Source organism: Microtus ochrogaster, unplaced genomic scaffold (genome assembly GCF_000317375.1).
Source record: "Microtus ochrogaster isolate Prairie Vole_2 unplaced genomic scaffold, MicOch1.0 UNK60, whole genome shotgun sequence".
Taxonomy (NCBI): Eukaryota; Metazoa; Chordata; class Mammalia; order Rodentia; family Cricetidae; genus Microtus; species Microtus ochrogaster.
The window spans coordinates 2,192,046-2,199,475 of NW_004949158.1; the positions used below are offsets into that span (position 1 = coordinate 2,192,046).

Below are 7,430 nucleotides of genomic sequence, written 5' to 3' on the forward strand. Positions count from 1 at the left end.
TTTTCATCTCAAAAATAAAATTAAGTTAAATTAATAAAAGTTTTAAAATGTGTTTGTTTGATGATTTGTTCTTTTCTGTCTTTGTGTAATGACCCAGGAAACTCCAAATCATTTTTACACTCTGCAAGAGGAAACAAGGAACAGAGGATTTTAAAATTAGACATGTTTGGGTTCAAGAATAGAAGAATTTGCTGTATTTTGATAGCATTCTTTTTGTTTTCTTTTAAAGTTTTTATTTTATTTTTATGTGTGCATGTGTGTGTGTGTGTGTGTGCGTGCGTGCGTGCGTGTGTGTGTGTGTGCTTGTAATACAGTCCAGGTGAATTCGGGAGTATATATACGACATTAGATTCCTTGGGTTTGGAATTAAAGGTCGTTAGTTGTGTTGTGAGTGCTGGAAAACTGGAGTTCGATTACTGCAATACCAACATGTCCTCATAATGTCTGAGCAACTTCTCCAGCCATTGGTTATTTGCATTAAAATTACGTGGGTATCTTGATTAAAATGTCTGTCTTCACCCTAAAGCAGAGGTTCTCAACCTGTGGGTTGCTATTCCCTTGAGGGTTAAATGCCCCTCTCATAGGGGTTTTCTTTTTATTGTTTTTCTTGAACTATACATTTTTCTTCACCCTTTCATTCCTTCCCTTCCCTTCTATCTTCTCGCATCACCCCACACTGCCAAGTTACTCAGGAGATCTTGTCTTTTTATCCTTTCTATGCAGATCCACGCATGTCTCTCTTGGGGGTCCCCTTTGTTCTCTTCCTTCTCTGGGGTTGTGGGCTGTAGGTTGGTTTTTCTTAGCCTTCTGTACATAATATATTTGTCTTTCTGGGCCTGGTTTACCTCACTCACTATGACTTTTTCTAGATCCACCCATTTGCCTGCAAATTTCAAGATGTCATTATTTTTTACTGGTGTGTAGTACTCTATTGTGTAAATGTACCATATCTTCTTTATCCATTCTTCAGTTGAGGGGTACATAGGTTGTCTTCAGGTTCTGGCTATTATGAATAACGTTGCTTTGAACACAGTTGAGCACCTGTCCTTGTGGTATGGTTGAGCATCCTTTGGGTATATACCCAACAACAGTATTGCTAGGTCTTGAGCTAGATTATTTCCTTATTTTCTGAGAAATTGCCATACTGTTTCCCAAAGCGGTTGAACAAGTTTTCACTTTAACCATCAATGGAGGAGCAGTCTTGAGATAATTAGAAATACCAAATATTTTCATTACAGTTTATAATGACAATATTACAGCTAAGAAGTAGCAATGAAATAACTTTATGTTTGGGCATCACCACAACATGGGAAACTGTTTTAAAGGGTCACAGCATTAGGAAGGTTGAGAAGCATTGCCCTAAAGTAATATTGTCAGAATCTTAGGAGAAAGGAAAAGAAAGCTAGAGTTTTCATGCCCTCTCAAAATCCTTGCACTTAATTCTTATGATTCAGACATTTCATAATCATCATTCCCATTTATGTCTGTATAGTCAAGTCAATTAATTTATATTAATTTTTACATAGTGTAATAAAGTAATTATATTTTAGTATTATTCAACACTTTATCTGATGAAACAGCAAGGAGGTAATTATACTTCTATGTTATATGTAGTACAAATACTGTTAGTACAAGACAGTAAGACTGAAAAGTTGTTTAATTCTGATTTCTCTGAGGGGCTCTGACCTCATTTATGGTGGTAATAAAGTTTCAGTAGTGGAAGAAAATACCTCAAATAACTCTAAAGCAGATAGTATGACACTAACCCTACTCTGAATAGTTTTAGAAGACCCAATACTATAAACAGCAAAGTAATTTAAATGGCAGGAACCATGAATTAAAAAATTTCTCTTATTTTGTTTACTGTGAGTTCGAGACCAGCCTGGTCTACAGAGCTAGTTCCAGGACAGGCTCCAAAGTCACAGAGAAACCCTGTCTCGAAAAAAAAAAATTTCTCGGTCTTGTTTTGCTTTAAAGGAATAGCAAATTGAAAACCCTCTTGGCCATTGGAGGCTGAACTTTGGATCTGCCCCGTAAGTGTTCTTTAGATAAACAATTGTTCATTAAAAGCAATGTAGTTCAAGCACGGTCCTTGTCTTTTTATATTTCAAAACTCCAGATGCAAATTAAGGGCCTCCATTAAATTAAGGTCTAACTTAATAAATTACCATGCAAGTTCATTAATTATTATCAGAAAATTTTAGGATGATTGTTGTGGCTTTCCTAGGGTTAAATTTAGATGGATGCTTTGGGATGCCATCCTCTGAGTTTTAGTTGCTTGCTTCGGAAAAAGCCTCTTCCTAATGTGTATTGAAGACACAAGGTCTGATGAAGGTTGTGTGTATCTTTTGTATGTCTTCCTTAAAAAGAAAAAGGAGACCACATATGTGAAGAAGACTTACTTGAATACACATGAACTGGAGCCTTTTATGAAGACACAACATTGTCTGTGAACTAAGTTGGTTAAGTATGGAAAACAATAGGGCCATTTTAAAAAACAATCTGGGTTGGGAGTGGGGATGGACATATGATAATGTGGTTGCTGAGATACTGTGACTGGCAAGAGTAATGATTGCAAAGAGAGAACCCTAGAATGTACTTTAATTCTCAATCAGGTCCCGGGCAAGGACTGTGAGTAAGAAATTGAACTACAAACTGTTTTCATTCTTGTGTGTAAAGAATGTCAAGGTCTTATTCTGCCTTATTTTGGTTTCTCTCAGCTTCACTGCCATGGTCTCCACTTCCTAGAACCGCAAGACCTTCATCAGTTCAGCAATCAAATTCCTGCGCCAGTATGGGTTTGATGGGCTGGATCTGAACTGGGAATACCCAGGCTCTCATGGGAGCCCTCCTGAGGACAAGCATCTCTTTACTGTCCTGGTGAAGGTGAGGAAAGTTGGAGGAGGTGGTATCCTTATAACTGAAAATCTATTTTTCCCAAGGATAACTGGGTGCTTGCAAACCAAACATGTCTTAATATTTATGGAATTTTAGCAAAGTAAAATCTGTATGATACCATGTACTCCTTGAATAAGCTATATATTGGACATTACTCTATATGTTTTTTCCAAACCACAATTCATTTCATCTTGACATTTACTCTATGATATATGTTCACTAAGCATTATGGTCTTTGTTTTACAGATAAATAACTAAGGTACTGAAAATTTGTAAGGAAATCGAACATCACACAGATAGTGTCACAAATACCTGTGTTGTCTGTTACTGAGTCATTGCTCAAAACTGTCTACTGTTATTGAGGAATCTATGCTATGTGCAAGTTATTTGGTAAAAGCAAAGCCAAGGATAAGGCAGAATCTTGACTTTAAAGAACACATAGCTGAGGAATGAAGCATAAGCAATAACTCTAGTATATTTTGATAAATACTGATGTAATAACGGTCTACAGACTCCAAAACCAAATGAGGAGTTACCTGATTCAGCTCTTGGGAACAGTCACAAGGAGCTTTCTAGGTAAATTGTTGCTGGATCTCACTGAGCGAACTTGGTGTTATCCAATTCAGTGAGGGTGGAAATCACACAAGAGAAAAGAGATTTGTGTGTACAAGTGGGGAATGAGTTTCAAGCCTGTGAGAACAAATAGGTGGCAAGAATCAGATCATGTGGAGACTTTTATATTAAGTTAAAGAATTCTGAACTCACCTAAGGATAATATAGATCTTTGAAAGATTTCATAGCCAATAAATATGACAAGGCTTGTAATTTTGGAATGGTTATTTTCGGGTTAACTATGAATCATGAATTGTGAGTGGAGAGGCAGGATAAAGCAGGAGTTCAAAGAAGTAAGTGAAGCAAAAGGTGACCAAGGTCTCCCTAGTGGCCTTAAGACTGGTGGAAGAAGAGAATATACAGAGATCTTAAAAAAAAAACCAAATATCAGTAAGAATTGGATTTGAAGTAGAAAGGATCCCTAGGTTTGTTTTTTTTTTTTTTTTTTTTTTTGATTTTTGAAGACAGGGTTTCTCTGTAGCATTTTGGTTCCTGTCCTGGAACTAACTCTTGTAGACCAGGCTGGCCTCGAACTCACAGAGATCCGCCTGCCTCTGCCTCCCGAGTGCTGGGATCAAAGGCGTGTGCCACCACCGCCCAGCAGATCCCTAGTTTTTTTAATTTGAAGACTAATTTTATTGTAGTGGAACTGGTATAGATAAGAAAGATAATAAGATTGTTTAATTTAGCTTTAAATACAAATATGTTACACCTGAAATAACCATAAGGAATTGAATAAATACCAATCTAGAAGAAAGAGCAATGAACACTACTGAACTCATCAGTAAGTGTATATAATTGTCAAAGAGAAATGAATGGAACGAAAAAAGCAACCATTATGATGTTTGTCAAATTGTGGAAGAACATGGTAGTGATAAATTGACCCTTTACACCATAGCAATAAGAAAACCTGTTTTTTTTTTTTTTGAGCACATTGGAAGTGGAAGCAGTGATTAGAGCTCCACAAACAGTATAGCAAAGTCGGTTGAATATTGGAGTCATTTCTGTTTTGGAGAAGTATTTGATGTTCAAGAGTGAATATGTTAACATGCACCTTCTGGGTGTGTAGTTTCCACCATGTAAATGAGTGAAGTCCTGACTACGCACCTACTAAACACATCTTTTCCTGTCATACAATCTCTTCCAGGAAAATCAAGCCTGTAAAATTGAGGAACACAAAAGTTAAGGTAGTCTTGGTTGATCACAGTTTCATAGAAGGCAGTCTAAGGTGAGGTAGTATTGTGGTTTTGTTTGGCACTTCTAGTTAGCAGTTTGGCTGGAGACAAGTTGTTTTTGTTTTGAAATTTCTGGACCAAGCTTGTGAAATTATCCTGTTCATTTTCTGACCTTTCAGTGACCTCACCACAACATGGGTTTCATATAACAATGTAAATTAATTTCTACATCAATTCATGCATCAGGTGCTGCAGAACAACCCTTTTCTACACTATTACTCTCATTTGCTAGTCAAAAGCTGGCTGGCTGATAGCTAGCTGGGCAGGAAGATTTTGAGTGTGAGAGGCGGACTAGGAGCATTTTGGGAAGAGGAAGGACAAACACAGAGAGTTACCAGAGATAAGCAAAATGAGAATGTTGACGTAAGAAAAGGTACCAAGCCACATGGCTAAACAGAGATAAGAGTTATTTATTAATGAAAGAGTAAGAGTTAGTTAGTAACAAGCCTGAGCTATTGTCTGAGCATTTTTGAATAATATTAATTCTCGGGTTTGGCTATTTTATATTAATCAGTTGGGATAGGATAACATCTGTTTAAAATCAGATCATCAACTGGCTTCATTATAACTTCAATTTTGGACTAGCAAGATGCCTTAGCAGGTAACGATTTTTGGCAAAACATGAAAAACTGAGTTCAAATTTCTACAGCCCACATTAGGCCAAATGCAGTAACACACACCTGCAATCCAAGTCCTCCTACAAATATGGGAGGCAGAAACAGGAGTATCGTCCAACACAGTAGCAAAGAATAAAATGAACTGCCTCAAGGAAGGTAGAAGGTGAGACTGGCACCTATATTGCATAGGGTGCAATGGGTGTCATTCGTCAGACACCGTCCACCTTGTGACAGTTTCTCAGTCACTAAAAATAATGATTGGTACAGGCCAGCTGGCCAGTGAACCATAGGATCTCTCTGTCTGAGTTTCATCAACACCAAGATTAACAAAAATGTGCCACTTTGCTTTGCTTAAATATTTTATGTGCATTCTGTGGGAATTGAACTCTTGAACCCAGGTCCTTCTGCCTACCTGGTAAGTACTTCATCCACTAAGATATTTCTATAGGCTCACTTTAGTTTTTGTTGAATAGCTCCAAAGATCAGAAATAACACATTTTTTCTTAGTTGAAACATTACTACTATAAATTATAACATCTAATTATTGGCTGCAATTCTGCTCAGTGAAGGAACAGAGAATAAAACCACTGACATTACAGTGTCTGGGTTTACCTATTGAAGACAGACATAACAATCTGCTTATATTCTTCTTCTAGTAAAATATTTCATTTTTAAAACTATAACCTACACAGCAATGTTCAGAGGTATCCCTGGAATGTTCTCTGGTGACACAAATAATGCCATCATCAGAGCTCAACTCAGTGTTCCAAATACATGGGAGTCATACACAATGCAGGTGAACTAACATCTGTCACTGAGTTGGACCTGTCACCCAGACATTGTCCCTTCCTCACTTTCTAATTTAGTACATTATTGAATGATATGTTGGTGTTGTAAGGTGAATGCAAGCAACTTTCTATACTGCTGACAACTAGATAAAGGGCACCAATGAGAGTGTAGCTTCAGCATGGTGTCATATGGGACCTAGGAACTGGTTATGACACAGACATTAACTTTCTCTGGTACTCTATTGAAAATTTTCAACTGTCATGCATATTGCATAGCTGTAACTTTTAAAATTAATATAATCTGTACTATTGACATTAAGATATTGATAGATTAATGTCAGCCAAAATAGTTGAAGTACTTTAGAGAAGAAAGACACTGTGAAAATATTCATTTATTTTATATATACATCTCTGAAACTAACTTCAAATATGCTTGCCTTGTTCTACAGGAAATTCATGAAGCTTTTGAGAAGGAGGCTAATGAGAACAACAAGCCCAAGTTGATGATAACTGCGGCTGTAGCTGCTGGCGTTTCCAACACTGAGGCTGGCTATGAGATCCGTGAACTTTCCCAGTGAGTGATGTACTTATTCCAAACGTCTGTGGGAACTGTTAAAGCACTGTGGTGGTCAGTCTAGAGATGTCTTGCACTCAAAAGACATTGCTTATGTACTTGCTTTGGAAAAGGTGTTATTGTCTGCATAGATGTAAGAAACGGTTATCAGAAATGATTTTAAATCTTACTACCTGTCAGGTACCTAGATCACATCCATGTCATGACATATGACCTCCATGGCTCCTGGGATGGCTACACAGGAGAGAACAGTCCCCTCTACAAATACCCTACTGACGCTGGCAGCAATGCTTACCTCAATGTGGTAAGACCCTACAGAAATGCAGACTAGGGGTAAAGTAAACCAGATGGAAATAAGGCCCCCAATTTATATAAGTTCAGCAACTGTCCAAATTAAACAAAGATATTCTTTTTTTTTATAAAAACAAACAAATTTTATACTTTTACTTCTGTATCACATTGTACGCTGTTACTGTAATCTTTTGAGTATACATTTAAAATTTTTTTTGACTTACATATTTACTTTTTTATTTTTTTTTTATTGAGAAAAAATATTTCCCCCTCCTCCCAGCCTCCCACTCCTCCCGCCCTCCCTCACTCTTCTCCCACTTCCTATCAAGTCTGAAGAGCAGTCAGGGTTCCCTGCCCTGTGGAAAGTCCAAAGTCCTCCCCCCTCCATCCTGGTCTAGGAAGGTGAACATCCAAA

The 7,430-nt window shown here is 37.3% G+C and overlaps 1 pseudogene; it reads left to right on the forward strand.

Moving 5' to 3' along the window:
• The window catches only part of LOC101988699, a 31,457-nt pseudogene that overhangs the window by 22,170 nt on the left and 1,857 nt on the right, over window positions 1–7,430 (forward strand).